The sequence below is a fragment of the Heptranchias perlo genome, chromosome 5 (genome assembly GCF_035084215.1).
Source record: "Heptranchias perlo isolate sHepPer1 chromosome 5, sHepPer1.hap1, whole genome shotgun sequence".
Classification (NCBI taxonomy): Eukaryota; Metazoa; Chordata; class Chondrichthyes; order Hexanchiformes; family Hexanchidae; genus Heptranchias; species Heptranchias perlo.
In genome coordinates this window covers 116,139,412-116,159,151 of record NC_090329.1, presented here as the reverse complement: position 1 = coordinate 116,159,151, position 19,740 = coordinate 116,139,412, and the positions used below count along the sequence as shown (strand labels likewise).

At 44.5% G+C, this 19,740-nt stretch overlaps 2 long non-coding RNA genes across 3 annotated transcripts in view; one reads left to right on the top strand and one right to left on the bottom strand.

Moving 5' to 3' along the window:
* The window catches only part of LOC137322041 (uncharacterized), a 157,066-nt gene that overhangs the window by 129,086 nt on the left and 8,240 nt on the right, over nucleotides 1-19,740 (top strand). The window lies entirely within an intron of this gene.
* LOC137322042 (uncharacterized) overlaps nucleotides 1,263-19,740 on the bottom strand; it is a 78,480-nt gene continuing 60,002 nt past the window's right edge. Inside the window, exon 3 of the long non-coding RNA XR_010962948.1 lies at nucleotides 1,263-1,875. This is a non-coding gene — a long non-coding RNA (uncharacterized lncRNA). The remainder of the gene's footprint in view (nucleotides 1,876-19,740) is intronic.

The window sequence follows — 19,740 nt, the reverse complement described above, 5'->3', positions numbered from 1 at the left end:
CCATCTCTCTTCACTGTGCCCTCAGCGTGCAAGAGATGCTTGAGATTTGCACTGAGTGCCGAAGAGTCTCTGTCATTCCTTGAAAGAGGACCTCCATCTCAGTGTCATTGACCTTTGATGCTTTCTTTCCTGCCGGTCTTCTGGCTGCCACGACTTCTCCCCCACCTCTGCTCCTCCTGCTACCACTTCCCCTTTAAGCTGTGACAGACTTTTAAATCCTGCTGCGCCATCTGGATTTCCGCTCCCACTTCCACTTTACCCGCTCACTGGTGGGGAAATCTGCTGGGCTTGGTAGGCAGGGCAGAAATTCATGTCCCCTGCTCTTTGACCAACAGAACGGGGCATCGGGAAATCTAGGCCCTTTCCTTTTATATGTCCTTAAACTGCAGAATGTCAATCTAACATTGCAACCAACTTTATTCAACCCTGACCAGCTGTCTGCCACAGATGGCATTCCCATGGTCCCCGCAACACAAAACCCATCATGTCCCATGGTTTAATTGATTATGTCCTTACAACCTACAGTCCTGCTGTTAATGAGAGATTCATTCCCTCTACTTTAAAGAAGCTAATTCACGTTCTGTCAACAGCTTTCACTGAGCAACAGGTCACACATTTACTATTACGAGGGAGTGTTGGGGAAAGAAATCCTTCTAATCTTTCATTTTTCTGAAGGCTTTTTAGAATTTTGTACGAAGAATCATAGAATGATGCAGTACAGAAGGAGGTCTATCGTGTTTGTGCCAGCTCTTTGAAAGAGCTATCCAATTAGTCCCACTCCCCTGCCCTTTCCCCGTAGCCCTGCAATTTTTTCCCCTTCAAGTATTTATCCAATTCCCTTTTGAAAGTTACTATTGAATCTGCTTCCACCACCCTTTCAGGCAGTGCATTCCAGATCATTACAACTCGCTGCTTAAGAAAATTACTCCTCATCTCACCTCTGGTTATTTTGCCAATGTCCTCTGGTTACCGAGTGGAAACAGTTTCTCCTTATTTACTCTATCAAAACCCCTCATAATTTTGAACACCTCTATTAAATTTCCCCTTAACCTTCTCTGCTCTAAGGAGAACAACCCCAGCTTCTCCAGTCTCTCCACATAACTAAAGTTCCTCATCCCTGGTACCATTCTAGTAAATTTCCTCTGCACCCTCTCTAAGGCCTTGACATCCTTCCTAAAGAGTGGTGCCCAGAATTGGACACAATATTCCAGCTGTGGCCTAACCAGTGATTTATAAAAGCTTATCACAACTTCCATGCTTTTGCACTCTATGCCTTTATTTATAAATTGTAAACAATTTTACAACACCAAGTTATAGTCCAGCAATTTTATTTTAAATTCACAAGCTTTCGGAGGCTACCTCCTTCCTCAGGTGAACGATGTGGAAAATTATATTTATAAAGCCCAGGAACCCACAGACTTTTTTTAACAACCTTGTCAGCTTGTCCTGCCACCTTCAAAGATTTGTGTATATACAACCTCAGGTCTCTCTGTGTTCCTGCACCCCCTTTAAAATTGTACCATTAAGTATATATTGCCTCGCCTCATTCTTCCTACCAAAATGCATCAAGTATAACTAATACATCGCAGTAAAATTGATCTGTGAATTTTACACATTTTTAACGTGTTTCAGGAGTTACAAACTGTTGAGGATCTGTGTCTTCAATACTTTCTCACACTGTGTAGACCTGCAAGACTCAAAGCCCCAATTAAAAAAGGAAGAGTCCTGAGCTTGTGAGATACAAATATTAAAGGATGAAAGCTTCACGCATTTGTAAGCGAGTCCTTTGTTCACCATTTTCCATACTTCATTGGCTGTACAGCGCTTTGGGACCTCCTGAGGTGATGTATGAATGTGAATTCTTTCTACTTCTTTCTAACAATAGAGCGGAAAGGACCTAAATATTAGTGTGTTAACATTTGTTTGCTAATACTCACATGTAATTTTAAAATACAAAGAAGACAACTGGTCATTTTGAACCCAGACATAACAGGCTGTGACCATCACGGTGTCAGTGTGGCCTGAATTGTCATCTATAGCATGACTCGTTGACTAACATCAATAATTCACTGATCTGCTTACCCTCTTGTTTATTAAACTGCCTTCCTGTAATATGAACAAACATCTCTCGAAATATTGCTCTTTTTTATAACTTTTGTTGGCTACACTAGTTCTTACGAACATACGAACAAACACAATTGATGGGCAGGAGTAGACCACCTGGTCCGTCAAGCCTGCCCCCACGCACTTGCTGGCCGGGCTATCATGACACGACACTTCCTTCCTCCCTCCCCACCCCCCCCCCCCCACAGCCATGTGATCTCCTGGGAGAGACAAAATACCGGAGAAAAAAAAACAGGACCAATAAGAGAAAAAATACCCTGGAAAATTCCTCTCTGGCACCCCCACCCCCCACCCCCACCTCACCCCCAGCTGATCGAAACCAGTCGAGGAGTTTGTATGAGAAATAAAGGTGATGACAGAGAAGATTAATTCAATAGATTTAATTCCAGTGCTGTAGAGATCGAGAATGCATTTCCTGACGTGGAGAACAGATTGTGTTGTGGTGGAGATCCACATACCCCAGCTCCATTCTAAACACAGTGACGAGCGCAACTTTTGCAAATTTCATGAATGGTTATCTCTGGAGTCACTCCTGCATTCCTCTGTTATCTCAACTTAGCTACAATTTAGCTACTGTTTCCTTCAACGAAAAACATCAGTTCAGACGTGTTTCCTTGTTATCTCGATTAAGCTACAATGTTCCCACAAAGAACACCTGTTTTACATTCCATCCCTGCACAATTAGCAATTAGTTTCCACAGGCCCAACCCAATTAAGAATGTTAAGATAAGAACATAAGAACAGAAGAAATAGGAGCAGGGCCATACGGCCCTTCGAGCCTGCTCCGCCATTCAATCAGATCCTGTTTAATTTTTGACAGCAACTCCATCGTCATGCCCGATCCCCATATCCCTTGATTCCACTAGAGTCCAAAAATCTATCTATCTCAGCCGTGAATATACTCAACGACTTAGCATCCGCAGCCCTCTGGGGTAGAGAATTCCAAAGATTCACAACCTTCTGAGTGAAGAAATTCCTCCTCATCTCAGTCTTAAATGGCCGACCCCTTTTCCTGAGACTATGCCCCCTAGTTCTAGACTTTCCAGCCAGGGGAAACTTACTCTCTGCATCTACCCTGATACATCTACGTGATACAGAATCGGTTTATACCCCTGAGGGGCAACAACTCTACTTACCAAAAAAAAAGCCATGGACAACTAAAGAGGTAAGGGACAATATAAGACATAAGGAAAGGGCATACAAAAAGGCAAAAAATGGCACAGATCCTGGCGAATGGGAAAGATACAAAGATCAACAAAGGGTCACAAAACAGATAGTAAGAGCTACAAAAGAGAGTATGAAAAGAAACTCGTAAGGGATATCAAAACCAATACGAAGAACTTTTATAGTTACATTAGGAAAAAGAGGGTGGTCAGGAGCTTAAAAACTGAAAGTGGGGATATTGTCATTGATAATGGGGAAATGGCGGACATGTTGAACGATTACTTTGCATCAGTATTTACAGTAGAAAAAGAGGATAGCATGCCGGAAATCCCAAGAAAACTAATATTGAATCGGGGACAGGGACTCAATAAATTAACATAAGTAAAACAACAGTAATGAAGAAAATAATAGCACTAAAGAGTGACAAATCCCCAGGACCCAGATGGTTTCCATCCCAGGGTTTTAAAGGAAGTAGGTGAGCACATTGCAGATGCCCTAACTATAATCTTTCAAAGTTCTCTAGATTCAGGAACTGTCCCTCTCGATTGGAAAATTGCACATGTCACTCCGCTTTTTAAGAAAGGAGAGAGAGGGAAACCAGGGAATTATAGACCAGTTAGCCTAACACCTGTTGTGGGGAAGATGCTGGAGTCAATAATTAAGGATAGGGTGACTGAACACCTCGAGAATTTTCAGTTAATCAGAGAGAGCCAGCATGGATTTGCCTGACAAACCTGATTGAATTTTTTGAAGAGGAGACTAAAGTAGTGGACAGGGGAATGTCAATGGATGTTATTTATATGGACTTCCAGAAGGCATTTGATAAGGTCTCACATAAGAGACTGTTAACTAAGATAGAAGCCCATGGAATTGAGGGAAAAGTACGGACTTGGTTAGGAAGTTGGCTGAGCGAAAGGCGACAGAGAGTAGGGATAATGGGTAGGTACTCACATTGGCAGGGATCTGTCTTGGGGCCTCAATTATTCACAATATTTATTAACGACTTAGATGAAGGCATAGAAAGTCTCATATCTAAGTTTGCCGATGACACAAAGATTGGTGGCATTGTAAGCAGTGCCAAATTTAGAGCCCCCTGTTGTCTAGAAGTACACGGGGCAAGATAAAGCAGTAAAAGAAAGCTTATGACTGTCACAGAAAACTAAATACTGTAGAAAGCCTAGAGGAGTATAGAAAGTACAGGGATGATGTAAAAAGGAAATAAGGAAAGCAAAGAGAGGGCATGAAAAAATATTAGCTAGTAAGATTAAAGAAAACCCAAAGATGTTTTCTCAGCACATTAAGAACAAGAGGATAGCTAAGGAAAAGGTGGGACCTATCAGGGATGATAAGGGTAACTTGTGTGTAGAAGCAGAGGATGTGGGTAGAGTTTTAAATGGATATTTTGTCTCTGTATTCACAAAGGAAAGAGATGATCCAGATGTAGTAGTTAAAGAGGAGAGGTGTGAAATATTGGATAAGGTAAACATAACGAGAGAGGAAGTACTAGAGGGACTGGAATCCTTGAAAGTTGATAAGTCACCAGGGCCAGATGGATTGTTTCCTAGGCTATTGAAGGAAGCCAGGGAGGAAATAGCGGATGCTCTGAGGATCATTTTCCAATCCTCACTAGATACAGGGGAGGTACCGGAGGACTGGAAGACTGCAAACGTAGTACCATTGTTTAAAAAGGGTACGAGGGAAAGGCCGAACAATTATAGGCCGGTCAGTCTTACCTCGGTGGTGGGCAAACTATTAGAATCAATACTGAGAGATAGGATAAACTGTCACTTGGAAAGGCATGGTTTAATCAGGGATAGTCAGCATGGATTTGTTCGGGGAAGGTCATGCCTTACAAATCTGATTAAATTCTTTGAGGAAGTGACAAGGAGGTTTGATGAGGGTAGTGCAGTGGATGTTGTCTACATGGATTTTAGTAAGGCATTTGACAAGGTCCCAAATGGCAGACTGGTCAGAAAGGTAAAAGCCCATGGGATACAGGGAAATGTGACGAATTGGATCCAAAATTGGCTCAGTAACAGGAAACAAAGGGTAAAAGTCGATGGATGTTTTTGCGAATGGAAATCCATTTCCAGTGGTGTGCCACAGGGCTCAGTGTTGGGTCCCTTGCTGTTTGGGGTATATATTAATGATTTGGACTTGAATGTAGGGGGCATGATTGGCAAATTTGTAGATGACACAAAAGTTAGCCCTGTAGTTGATAGTGAAGAGGATAGCTGTAGACTCCAAGAAGATATCAATGGGTTGGTGGAGTGGGCGGAAAAGTGGCAAATGGAGTTCAACCCGGAGAAGTGTGAGGTAATGCACTTAGGGAGGGCAAACAGTAAAAGTGAATACGCAGTAAACGGGAATATATTGAGAGGGGTAGAGGAAGTGAGAGACCTTGGAGTACATGTGCACAGGTCCCTGAAGGTGGCAGTACAGGTAGATAAGGTTGTGAAGAAGGCATATGGACTGCTCGCCGTTATTAGACAAGGTTTGGAATACAAAAGTAGGGATGTAATGATGGAACTGTATAAAACGCTGGTAAGGCCACAGCTGGAGTATTGTGCGCAGTTCTGGTCACCACATTACAGGAAGGACGTAATTGCTCTGGAGAGAGTGCAGAGAAGATTTACAAGAATGTTTCCAGGATTTGAAAATTGCAGCTACGAGGAGAGATTGGATAGGCTGGGGTTGTTTTCCTTGGTGCAGAGGAGACTGAGGGGAGACTTGATTGAGGTGCACAAAATTATGAGGGGCCCAGATAAAGTAGACGGGAAGTGCGGACAGCACGGTGTGAGGACAACATAGTGTGCTGAGAGTTCGGTACGTGTGGGAGTTTGGTAAAGTGGGGGAAGGAGGTGCTGCTTTGCCTTGCTTTTCCTGCAGAGCGGTAGTGGACCTGAGAGCGGTGAGCGGCGGGAGAGAGCGAGACCAGAGCGGGGATAAAAACAGCGCGGAGAGAGCGAGAGTCCAGTCGGTGAGCGGCGGTAAAGAGCGAGACCAGAGCGGAGATATAAACAGCGCGGAGAGAGCGAGAGTCCAGTCGGTGAGCGGCGGGAGAGAGCGAGACCAGAGCGTGGATAAAAACAGCGCGGAGAGAGCGAGAGTCCAGTCGGTGAGCGGCGGGAGAGAGCGAGACCAGAGCGGGGATATAAACAGCGCGGAGAGAGCGAGACCAGAGCTTACTCTGAGAGCGAGACTCTGAGACCAGCGGCAGAGTTCGGGGTGACGTCACCAGTCAGAAAGTGACGCGGCACAGGGGAGGCAGCTGATTGGTGAGTAGGTTCAGGTGAGTATTTCTACCATTTTACTGTAAGTAAAGTAATAAGAAAGGGAAGATCTGCAGGTTTTATAGCAGATAGTGTTTTTTTTTAGTGAACCTAGGTCCCTAGTATAGTTAACATTTTCTAATTTCAACGTAATTTAAAAGGGGTAACTAAGCTAAGGCAAGTCATGGCAGCAGACCTCGCACCCGTGATATGCTCCTCCTGCAAGATGTGGGAAGTCATGGACACTACCAGTGTCCCTGCCGACCATGTGTGCAGGAAGTGTGTCCACCTGCAGCTACTGACCGATCGTATCTCGGAGCTGGAGCTGCGGGTGGACTCACTGTGGAGCATCCGCGATGCAGAGAAACTCGTGGATAGCACGTTTAGCGAGTTGGTCACACCGCAGGTAAAGGGTATACAGGCAGGAAGTGAATGGGTGACCACCAGGAAGAGTAAGAGATGCAGGCAGGTAGTGCAGGGGTCCCCTGTGGCCATCCCCCTCTCAAACAGATATGCCACTTTGGATGCTGTTGGGGGGGATGACTTATCAGGGGAAGGCAGCAGCAGCCAACTTCCTGGCACCACGGGTAGCTCTGCTGCACAGGCTGGGAGGAAAAAGAGTGGCAGAGCTATAGTGATAGGGGACTCAATTGTAAGGGGAATAGACAGGCGTTTCTGCGGCCGCAACCGAGACTCCAGGATGGTGTGTTGCCTCCCTGGTGCAAGGATCAAGGATGTCTCGGAGCGGCTACAGAACATTTTGGAGGGGGAGGGCGAACAGCCAGCTGTCGTGGTGCACATAGGCACCAACGATATAGGTAAAAAAGGGGATGAGGTCCTAAAAGCAGAATATAGGGAGTTAGGAGGTAAATTAAAAAATAGGACCTCAAAGGTAGTAATCTCAGGATTGCTGCCAGTGCCACGTGCTAGTCAGAGTAGAAATAGGAGGATATTTCAAATGAATACGTGGCTAGAGGAATGGTGCAAGGGGGAGGGATTCAAATTCCTGGGACACTGGAAACGGTTCTGGGGGAGGTGGGACCAGTACAAACCGGATGGTCTGCACCTGGGCAGGGCCGGGACCACTGTCCTAGGAGGAGTGTTTGCTAGTGCTGTTGGGGAGGGTTTAAACTAAAGTGGCAGGGGGTTGGGAACCTGAGCAGGGAGAGAGAGGAAAGCGTAACAGGAAGGGACAGAAGGTATGGAGTAATAGGTAAAGTGTTAAAAAAGGAAAAAGCAGGAACTAAGCGTCACAAAACAGATTTGAAAGTTCTTTATCTGAATGCACGTAGCATTCGTAATAAAATGGACGAGTTAACGGCACAAATAACTACGTATGGGTATGATCTTGTGGCCATTACAGAAACATGGCTGCAGGGTGACAACGACTGGGAATTAAATATGCCAGGGTATTTAACAATCAGGAAGGACAGGCAGGAAGGAAGGGGAGGTGGGGTGGCTATGTTAATAAAGGAAGGAATCACTGTAATACAGAGAAATGATATTGGGACAAAGCATCAAGATAATGAAACAGTTTGGGTGGAGATAAGGAATAATAAGGGAAAAAAAACATTAGTGGGCGTAGTATATAGGCCTCCTAATAGTTGCAACTCTGCTGGAAGAAGTATTAATCAGGAGATAGTCGGGGCATGTAATAAGGGAACAGCCATAATTATGGGGGATTTTAATTATCATATTAACTGGACAAATCAAATTGGGCAGAGCAGCCTTGAGGACGAGTTCATTGAGTGCATCAGGGATGGATTTCTTGAGCAGTATGTAACTGATCCTACAAGCGGGCAGGCAACCTTGGACCTGGTCCTGTGTAATGAGTCAGGATTAATTAATAATGTCCTAGTTAAGGATCCCCTTGGAACGAGCGACCACAACATGGTTGAATTCCATATCCAATTAGAGGGTGAGAAGGTTGATTCTCAAACAAGCGTACTGAGCTTGAATAAAGGAGACTATGATGGTATGAGAGCGGAATTGATTAAAGTGGACTGGGAAAATAGATTAAAGGGTAAGACGGTACATGAGCAGTGGTGTTCATTTAGGGAGTTATTTTACAACTTTCAAAATAAATATATTCCACTGAGGAAAAAAGGGTGTAAAAGAAATGACAGCCATCCGTGGCTAAGTAAAGAAATCAAGGATAGTATCCGACTAAAAACAAGGACGTATAAGGTAGCCAAACTTAGTGGGAGGATAGAAGATTGGGAATTCTTCAAAAGACAGCAAAAAGTAACTAAAGGATTGATCAAGAAAGGGAAGTTAGATTATGAAAAGAAATTAGCAAAAAATATAAAAACAGATAGCAAGAGTTTCTATAGTTATATAAAAAGAAAAAGGGTGGCTAAGGCAAACATAGGTCCCTTAGAGGATGAGACCGGGAAATTAATGGTGGGAAACATGGAGATGGCAAAAATGCTGAACAAATATTTTGTTTCAGTCTTTACAGTAGAGGACACTAAGAATATCCCAACACTGGACAAACAGGGGACTCTCGGGGGGGAGGAGCTAAATACGATTAAAATCACTCAGGAGATAGTACTCAGTAAAATAATGGGACTCAAGGCGGATAAATCCCCTGGACCTGATGGCTTCCATCCTAGGGTCTTGAGGGAAGTGGCAGTAGGGATTGTGGATGCTTTGGTGATAGTTTTCCAAATTCCCTGGACTCAGGAGAGGTCCCGGCAGATTGGAAAACTGCTAATGTAACACCGTTATTTAAAAAGGGTAGTAGGCAGAAGGCTGGAAATTATAGGCCAGTTAGCTTAACATCTGTGGTGGGTAAAATTTTGGAGTCTATTATTAAGGAGACAGTAACGGAACATTTAGATAAGCATAATTTAATAGGACAAAGTCAGCATGGCTTTATGAAGGGGAAGTCATGTCTGACAAATTTGCTTGAGTTCTTCGAGGATATAACGTATAGGGTGGATAAAGGGGAACCAGTGGACATAGTGTATTTAGACTTCCAGAAGGCATTCGACAAGGTGCCACATAAAAGATTATTACTTAAGATAAAAAATCACGGGATTGGGGGTAATATTCTGGCATGGGTGGAGGATTGGTTATCGAACAGGAAGCAGAGAGTTGGGATAAATGGTTCATTTTCGGACTGGCAACCAGTAAGCAGTGGTGTTCCACAGGGGTCGGTGCTGGGTCCCCAACTCTTTACAATCTATATTAACGATTTGGAGGAGGGGACCGAGTGCAACATATCAAAATTTGCAGATGATACAAAGATGGGAGGGAAAGTAGAGAGTGAGGAGGACATAAAAAACCTGCAAGGGGATATAGACAGGCTGGGTGAGTGGGCGGAGATTTGGCAGATGCAATATAATATTGGAAAATGTGAGGTTATGCACTTTGGCAGGAAAAATCAGAGAGCAAGTTATTTTCTTAATGGCGAGAGACTGGAAAGTACTGCAGTACAAAGGGATCTGGGGGTCCTAGTGCAAGAAAATCAAAAAGTTGGTATGCAGGTGCAGCAGGTGATCAAGAAAGCCAACGGAATGTTGGCTTTTATTGCTAGGGGGATAGAATATAAAAACAAGGAGGTATTGCTGCAGTTATATAAGGTATTGGTGAGACCGCACCTGGAATACTGCATACAGTTTTGGTCTCCATACTTAAGAAAAGACATACTTGCTCTCGAGGCAGTACAAAGAAGGTTCACTCGGTTAATCCCGGGGATGAGGGGGCGGACATATGAGGAGAGGTTGAGTAGATTGGGACTCTACTCATTGGAGTTCAGAAGAATGAGAGGCAATCTTATTGAAACATATAAGATTGTGAAGGGTCTTGATCGGGTGGATGCAGTAAGGATGTTCCCAAAGATGGGTGAAACTAGAACTAGGGGGCATAATCTTAGAATAAGGGGCTGCTCTTTCAAAACTGAGATGAGGAGAAACTTCTTCACTCAGAGGGTGGTAGGTCTGTGGAATTTGCTGCCCCAGGAAGCTGTGGAAGCTACATCATTAGATAAATTTAAAACAGAAATAGACAGTTTCCTAGAAGTAAAGGGAATTAGGGGTTATGGGGAGCGGGCAGGAAATTGGACATGAAGCTGAGTTCGGATCGGTCAATGCCCTGTGGGTGGCGGAGAGGGCCCAGGGGCTATGTGGCCGGGTCCTGCTCCGACTTCTTGTGTTCTTTAGATTTGTGGTTGGGATCAGATCAGCCATGATCTTGTTGAATGGCGGAGCAGGCTCGAGGGGCCGATTGGCCTACTCCTGCTCCAATTTCTTATGTTCTTATGTACCTGTTTCCCCTAGTGGAGAGTTCAAGAACTAGAGGACATGGATTTAAGCTGATTGGCTGAAGGATTAGAGGGGACATGAGGAAAAACTTTTTTACCCAGAGGGTGGTGGGTGTATGGAATTCGCTGCCTGAATTGCTGGTAGAGGCAGGGACCCTCAACTCTTTTAAAAAGTACCTGAACCTGCACCTAAAGTGCTGTAAGCTGCAGGGCTGTGGAATGGGTCCTGGAAGGTGGGATTAGAATGGGCACCTGGTTGTTCTTCGAGCTGGCACGGACACGATGGGCTGAATGGCCACCTTCTGTGCTGTATCTTTTCTCTGGTTCTAAGGCATGTAGTAAAATAGGTGTTTAGCTCACACAAGCATAACCAAATAAAAAATACTTGCTTATAGAAGTAAGGATGAATTTGTTCAAAAGTTCAGTGGCCTCCACCTTGGGGAAGCGTGTATAACAGTACAACAGCCTACTTGTCCAATTAACAAACTATCACCTGCTCACACGTATGACATTTTTTTTGCATTCATTCTCGGGATATGGGCATTGCTGTAGTGCTGAAGACTTGTGCTCCAGAACTAGCCGTGCCTCTAACCAAGCTGTTCCAGTACAGCTACAACACTGGCATCTACCCAACAATGTGGAAAATTGCCCAGGTATGTCCTGTCCACAAAAAGCAGGACAAATCCAATCTGGCCGATTAACACCCCATCAGTCTACTCTCAATCATCAGCAAAGTGATGGAAGGTGTCATCGACAGTGCTATCAAGCTGCACTTTCTCACCAATAACCTGCTCACCGATGCTCACTTTGGGTTCTGCCAGGACGACTCGGCTCCAGACCTCATTACAGCCTTGGTCGAAACATGGACATAAGAACTGAATTCCAGAGGTGAGGCGAGAGTGACTGCCCTTGACATCAAGGCAGCATTTGACCGAGTGTGGCATCAAAGAGCCCTAGTAAAATTGAAGTCAAAGGGAATCAATGGGAAAACTTTCCAGTGGCTGGAGTCATACTGAGTACAAAGGAAGATGGTAGTGGTTGTTGGAGGCCAATCATCTCAACCACAGGACATTGCTGCAGGAGTTCCTCTGGGCAGTGTCCTTGGCCCAACCATCTTCAGCTGCTTCATCAATGACCTTCCCTCCATCATAAGGTCAGAAGTGGGGATGTTCGCTGATGATTGCACAGTGTTCAGTTCCATTCGCAACCCCTCAATTAATGAAGAAGTCGGTGCCCGCATGCAGCAAGACCTGGACAACATCCAGGCTTGGGCTGATAAGTGGCAAGTCACATTCACGCCAGACAAGTGCCAGGCAATGACCATCTCCAACAAGAGAAAGTCTAACCACCTCCTCTTGATATTCAATGGCATTACCATCACCGAATCCCCCACCATCAACATCCTGGGGGTCACCATTGACCAGAAACTTAACTGGGCCAGCCACATAAATACTGTGGCTACAAGAGCAGGTCAGAGGCTGGGTATTCTGCGGCGAGTCACTCACCTCCTGACTCCCCAAAGCCTTTCCACCATTTACAAGGCACAAGTCAGGAGTGTGATGGAATCCTCTCCACTTGCCTGGATGAGTGCAGCTCCAGCAACACTCAAGAAGCTCGACACCATCCAGGACAAAGCAGCCCGCTTGATTGGCATCCCATCCATCACCTTAAACATTCACTCCCTTCACCACCGGCGCACTGTGGCTGCAGTGTGCACTATCCACAGGATGCACTGCAGCAACTCACCAAGGCTTCTTCAACAGCACCTCCCAAACCCACGACCTCTACCACCTAGAAGGACAAGAGCAGCAGGTGCATGGGAACACCACCACTGCACGTTCCCCTCCAAGTCACACACCATCCCGACTTGGAAATATATCGCTGTTCCTTCATCGTCGCTGGGTCAAAATCCTGGAACTCCCTACCTACAGCATTGTGGGAAACCTTCACCACACGGACTGCCGAGGTTCAAGAAGGCGGCTCACCACCACCTTCTCAAGGGCAATAAATGCCGGTCTCGCCAGCGATGCCCACATCCCATGAATGAATTTAAAAAAAGTCAATATGGTGAAGGTACTCCCACAGTGCCGTTAGGTAAGGAGCTGCTACCTAACAGCACATGAAATCAGATACCTTCACTCCTAATTAGGTCCCAAACCAACCGAGCCATGAAGCTATTAATAATGTTACAAGTCAATTTTGTGTCTACCAAGGCTTTATCTCTTTTAGGTGCCTTGTTGCTTTCTGAGCTGCGGAGGGGATCAATTACTTTATTTTGAAAGAATCCTGGCTCCCGTTGGAAGTGAAGATACAGTTGAAGAATTTTTTTCTTCGGCCTGGGAAGGGCTGTGAGCCACTCCGCCTCTCATGGGCTGATCTGGGCTGGCACCGCTGAAGTTTCCTTATGGATGCTGGCAGCCTGCCCCAGCCACAAAAAACGACCCTGGCCCCGCAATTAGGGACAAAGTCTGCGACCCTGTGCTTAGGCAGACAAAGGCTCCTGCTCTGTCTTCCCTGCACTGGTAGATTGCGCTAGTGAAATTCATAGTTCTATTCTTCCTTTGCATTTCTCTGCCTTCTGTCTTTCTCTGGGTCTTCCTTCTCTCTTTAGGTGTGACCTTTGTCTGTTTTCCTCTTTCTCTACCCTGACAACAAAACCATCTCCATCTCCCTACTTTCCCTCACAGTGTGCCTTTAGCAAACTCTCCTTCTCCTCAACCATATTAAGTTTGGTTTTGATAAACTGTTCCACCTGATCTTCCAAAGACGTACTCCCGGTGCAGAGTTTGACCTGCCGGCACACTTGTCAGGAAATAGTGGGTTGTGCGCCTGTGATTTCCTCATTTCCACTCCGGATGGGAGCACACCTTTTCCAAAATCGACCCTAGCCTCCACTCTTCAGGAACAAATTTAAATAAAACGTAATCGGTGGATGGAGTCAGGGATGGTTGCTGAGGACGGGGTTGATAGGGAAGTGGGACTTAGTGAAGGATAGGACATAAGAACATAAGAAATAGGAGTAGGAGTAGGCCATACGGCCCCTCGAGCCTGCTCCGCCATTCAACAAGATCATGGCTGATCTTCGACCTCAACTCCACTTTCCCGCCCTTTCCCCATATCCCTTGATTCCCTTAGTGTCCAAAAATCTATCGGTTTCAGCCGTGAATATATTCAATGACTCAGCATCCACAGCCCTGTGGTAAAGAATTCCAAAGATTCACAACCCTCTGAGTGAAGAAATTCCTCCTCATCTCAGTCTTAAATGGTCGACCCCTTATCCTGAGTCTATGCTCCTTAGTTCTAGACTCTCCAGCCAGGGGAAACAACTTCTCAGCATCTACCCTGTCAAGTCCCCTCAGAATCTTTATATGTAGCAATGAGATCACCTCTCATTCTTCTAAACTCCAGAGAGTATAGGCCCATTCTACTCAATCTCTCCTCATAGGACAGCCCTCTCATCCCAAGGACTCCATCCCTTTCTCTGGTAGTTTATTTAGGCTGACCCCCACTGTGCCAACCTTGATATCCTGTTTGACTCAGATGAATTTCAAACCACACATGCTTATCACCACTAGGCTGCCTACTTCCGCTGCTGCAACGTCACTCCTCCAACCTCCACCTCACCCACAATCCAGCTGGATTGCTTCTCCACGCCTTTGACACCTCCACACTCGATTACTCCAAAGATTTTGTTGTCGGTTTTTCAAGTTCCGCCCTTCAGAAATTGCATCTCGCCAGAAACTCCACAGCCCACATCCTGTCCTTCTCCAAGTCCCACATCCCTCTCAATCCTTTCCTCGTCAACCAGCAGAGATGGCGAAACGGGATATTTGACCATGTCAAACACCTCGAAGAGGTCAGACCACAGTTGCAGTAATAGAGGATATCATTAGTGACGTTGAGCAGGAGTGAATTGGTGCTGGAAGCAGGGCAGAAACCATATTGAATGGATTCATAGAGGCTCTGATGGCAGAGGTGGCCATAGAGCTGGGTGATGACAACACTTTTGAGGAATTTGAGAAGAAGCAGAGATTGGCAGTAGTTGGAGGAGATGGAGGGATTGGGGGGTGGGGGGTTGTGGAAGGAGGTGATGATGGCAATCTCGAAGGATGTGGGGCAGAGCCTGAGGAGAGGGAGCCATCGATGATGTCAATGAGTCTTGGGCCGAGAAGCAGCAGTTTTTTAATGAGGAGTAAAGTTCTTACTGGGCTAAACTTCCCAGTGTTCATCTCAACATATTCCTGTTCATTTCAACTGAATTCTGGTGAAATCAAACCTCTAAAATTGATTTTATCACTTTAACTGTTCTCTCCTTTGCATTTCTCTTCCATTTTTAGGTTCTCCTCTCACTGTTCCCTGGCATCAGACAGGGGTATGATTGCTGCTCTTCAGCCTCAATCAATGATGTTCCATTAATGGCTGGGAGGTGTGTCAAAGAAGCTCAGGGCAACTCCCTACCTCCTCAGAAAACCTTGTTGAGATCAGAGAGGCACATCTGAGGGCACAAACTGGTGTCCCACTTGATTTTGGCATAGCCAGCCTGGTGCCATTTAGCCAGCTCAAACTTCCTTGGCCAAATCCAGTCCAGAATGGCTTACTGCAAATAAACAGAGAGCACTGCAGCTTGGCTAATCACAGGATGTTTTTCTCCAGGTCCTGTGAGGTAGGAATGTATTGGACATTCCATTACTGCCAGAAAGTATTAATACATCACAGTAAATTACATTACTCCATTTTACAATCTTGGCCCTTGGCACCGTGGATAATGACAGGTGAGTTCAGTTAACAAGCATGCATGTGCACACACACGCACACAAATATACAGAGATACACATACACACACAGAAACACGCACACAGATACATACACACACAAATATACACAGATATACACACACACCACAGATATACACACAGATGCACACACAAATATACAAACACAGATACACACACACAAATACTCATTCACACACAGAGATACACGCAACAGATGTACACACACATACAACACACAGATACACACACAGATGCACACACAGATGTACATACACACACAGATATACACAAAGTCTTCTACTGCCAACAAGCTCTTGTAATACATGTACACTGGCCTAAATCCCATTTGGAGCCTTTTAAAACATCTGAATCAGCTCGTGTGAATGTTAATATAAACCTGAAGGGTTTTCTTTTCCTGGATTTTTGCTCAGTGCACAAAGTAAATAGGGATTCTTTCTCTCAAATAAAAATCAATGTTAACTGTTAATTACTCCGTTGTTTCACAATTGTGCCTGTACCTCTATCTTCTGGCAAAACAATTCCCTAATCCAAATTTATATGGCCTGGATTTAAGTCATATTTTCTGATTTGGCTCAGTTCAAAATCGGTTAGTACTGTGAAACAGCCAATATGTACAATCAACCTGTACTATCTGTGCTACAGTGTGAGTCCATGCATAGAATCTACCTGTTCTATCTGTGATAGAATGTGAGTCAATGCATAGAATCTACCTGTTCTATCTGTGCTACAGTGTGAGAGTCAATGCATAGAATCTACCTGTTCTATCTGTGCTACAATGTGAGTCCATGCATAGAATCTACCTGTACTATCTGTGCTACAGTGTGAGAGTCAATGCATAGAATCTACCTGTTCTATCTGTGCTACAATGTGAGTCCATGCATAGAATCTACCTGTACTATCTGTGCTACAATGTGAGTCCATGCATAGAATCTACCTGTTCTATCTGTGCTACAATGTGAGTCCATGCATAGAATCTACCTGTACTATCTGTGCTACAATGTGAGTCCATGCATAGAATCTACCTGTTCTATCTGTGCTACAATGTGAGTCCATGCATAGAATCTACCTGTACTATCTGTGCAACAGTGTGAGTCCATGCATAGAATCTACCTGTACTATCTGTGCTACAATGTGAGTCCATGCATAGAATCTACCTGTTCTATCTGTGCTATAGCGTGAGAGTCCATGCATAGAATCTACCTGTACTTTCTGTGCTACAGTGTGAGAGTCAATGCATAGAATCTACCTGTTCTATCTGTGCTACAATGTGAGTCCATGCATAGAATCTACCTGTACTATCTGTGCTACAGTGTGAGAGTCAATGCATAGAATCTACCTGTTCTATCTGTGCTACAATGTGAGTCCATGCATAGAATCTACCTGTACTATCTGTGCTACAATGTGAGTCCATGCATAGAATCTACCTGTTCTATCTGTGCTACAATGTGAGTCCATGCATAGAATCTACCTGTACTATCTGTGCTGCAATGTGAGTCCATGCATAGAATCTACCTGTTCTATCTGTGCTACAATGTGAGTCCATGCATAGAATCTACCTGTACTATCTGTGCAACAGTGTGAGTCCATGCATAGAATCTACCTGTACTATCTGTGCTACAATGTGAGTCCATGCATAGAATCTACCTGTTCTATCTGTGCTACAATGTGAGTCCATGCATAGAATCTACCTGTACTATCTGTGCAACAGTGTGAGTCCATGCATAGAATCTACCTGTACTATCTGTGCTACAATGTGAGTCCATGCATAGAATCTACCTGTTCTATCTGTGCTACAATGTGAGTCCATGCATAGAATCTACCTGTTCTATCTGTGCTACAATGTGAGTCCATGCATAGAATCTACCTGTACTATCTGTGCTACAATGTGAGTCCATGCATAGAATCTACCTGTTCTATCTGTGCTACAGTGTGAGTCCATGCATAGAATCTACCTGTTCTATCTGTGCTACAGTGTGAGTCCATGCATAGAATCTACCTGTTCTATCTGTGCTACAATGTGAGAGTCAATGCATAGAATCTACCTGTTCTATCTGTGCTACAATGTGAGTCCATGCATAGAATCTACCTGTACTATCTGTGCTACAATGTGAGTCCATGCATAGAATCTACCTGTACTATCTGTGCTACAGTGTGAGAGTCAATGCATAGAATCTACCTGTTCTATCTGTGCTACAATGTGAGTCCATGCATAGAATCTACCTGTACTATCTGTGCTACAATGTGAGTCCATGCATAGAATCTACCTGTTCTATCTGTGCTACAATGTGAGTCCATGCATAGAATCTACCTGTACTATCTGTGCTGCAATGTGAGTCCATGCATAGAATCTACCTGTTCTATCTGTGCCTCAATGTGAGTCCATGCATAGAATCTACCTGTACTATCTGTGCAACAGTGTGAGTCCATGCATAGAATCTACCTGTACTATCTGTGCTACAATGTGAGTCCATGCATAGAATCTACCTGTTCTATCTGTGCTACAATGTGAGTCCATGCATAGAATCTACCTGTACTATCTGTGCAACAGTGTGAGTCCATGCATAGAATCTACCTGTACTATCTGTGCTACAATGTGAGTCCATGCATAGAATCTACCTGTTCTATCTGTGCTACAATGTGAGTCCATGCATAGAATCTACCTGTTCTATCTGTGCTACAATGTGAGTCCATGCATAGAATCTACCTGTACTATCTGTGCTACAATGTGAGTCCATGCATAGAATCTACCTGTTCTATCTGTGCTACAGTGTGAGTCCATGCATAGAATCTACCTGTTCTATCTGTGCTACAGTGTGACAGTCCACGTATAGAATGTAACTGTTCTATCTGTGGTACAATGGGAAACAGCTTGACAGTTCATTCTTAGATTCTATCTGTTCTCCTTGAGGTAGAATGTGACAAACTATGCATAGATTAGACCTAATCTATCTGCGGTACAATGTGACAGTCCATGCATAGAATGATGTGGTACATTATACACATAGGGTGACACTGCATCACAGTTAGAACAGGTACCATCTATGCATGAACTGTCACATTGTATCACAGATAGATTAGGTCTAATATATATAGTTTGTCACATTCTACCTCAAGGAGAACAGACAGAATCTAAGAATGGACTGTCAAGCTGTTTCCCATTGTACCACGGGTAAAACAGGTACATTCCATACACGGACTGTCACACTGTACCATGGAACAGCTACATTCTACACGTGGACTGACACTGTACCACAGATGAACAGGTAGATTCTATTGCACTATGTCCCAAGTAGTAGTGATTTAGAAAAGTATATTTGCACTAAGTAATGATTGAGTAGTTGGCTGTCTAAAACTGGACCTGCCTGTGATGTTGACTTTACAGGATTGGAAGAATGTGGTCACAGTACAACAGTGAAATTCTGACTGAAAAATCAGGAAGAATTTTTCTAAAAATGTATTGACTCCCTAAGTAATGAATAGCAAGGCCCTGCAGCACTGCTAGAAGCACAGCCAGTTCCATCCCTTCTGGCTTGGTCATATCTGTGAGAAGGGTGTTGATCTTTACATGATATAGCAGCTCCAGGGTCTATGTGAAATAATGGGTAGCTGAACATTCAGGGGAAGGTGCCCTCTGTTCACTAAATATTTTGCTGCAAATAGTAAACAGCAGAACTCTTTGCCTTACATCAATATCAATAACAACTTCCATTTATTTAACGCTCCCCACCCCTGTGCTCACTGAACTACATCGGCTCCCAGTCCGTCAATGTCTCGATTTTAAAATTCTCAGCCTTTTTTTCAAATCCCTCCATGGCCTCGCCCCTCCCTATCTCTGTAAGCTCCTCCAGCCCTACAACTCTCCGAGATCTCTGTGCTGCTCCAATTCTGGCCGCTTGCGCATCCCTGATTTTCATTGCTCCACTATTGCCAGCCGTGCTTTAAGCTGCCTGGGCCATAACCTCTGGAATTCCTTCCCAAACCTCTCTGCATCTCTACCTCTCTCTCCTCCTTTAAGATGCTCCTCAAAACCTAAGTTTCTGGTCACCCTGTCCTAATACCTCTTTATGTGGCACAGTGTCAAATCTTGTTTGATAATCGCTCCTGTGAACTGCCTTGC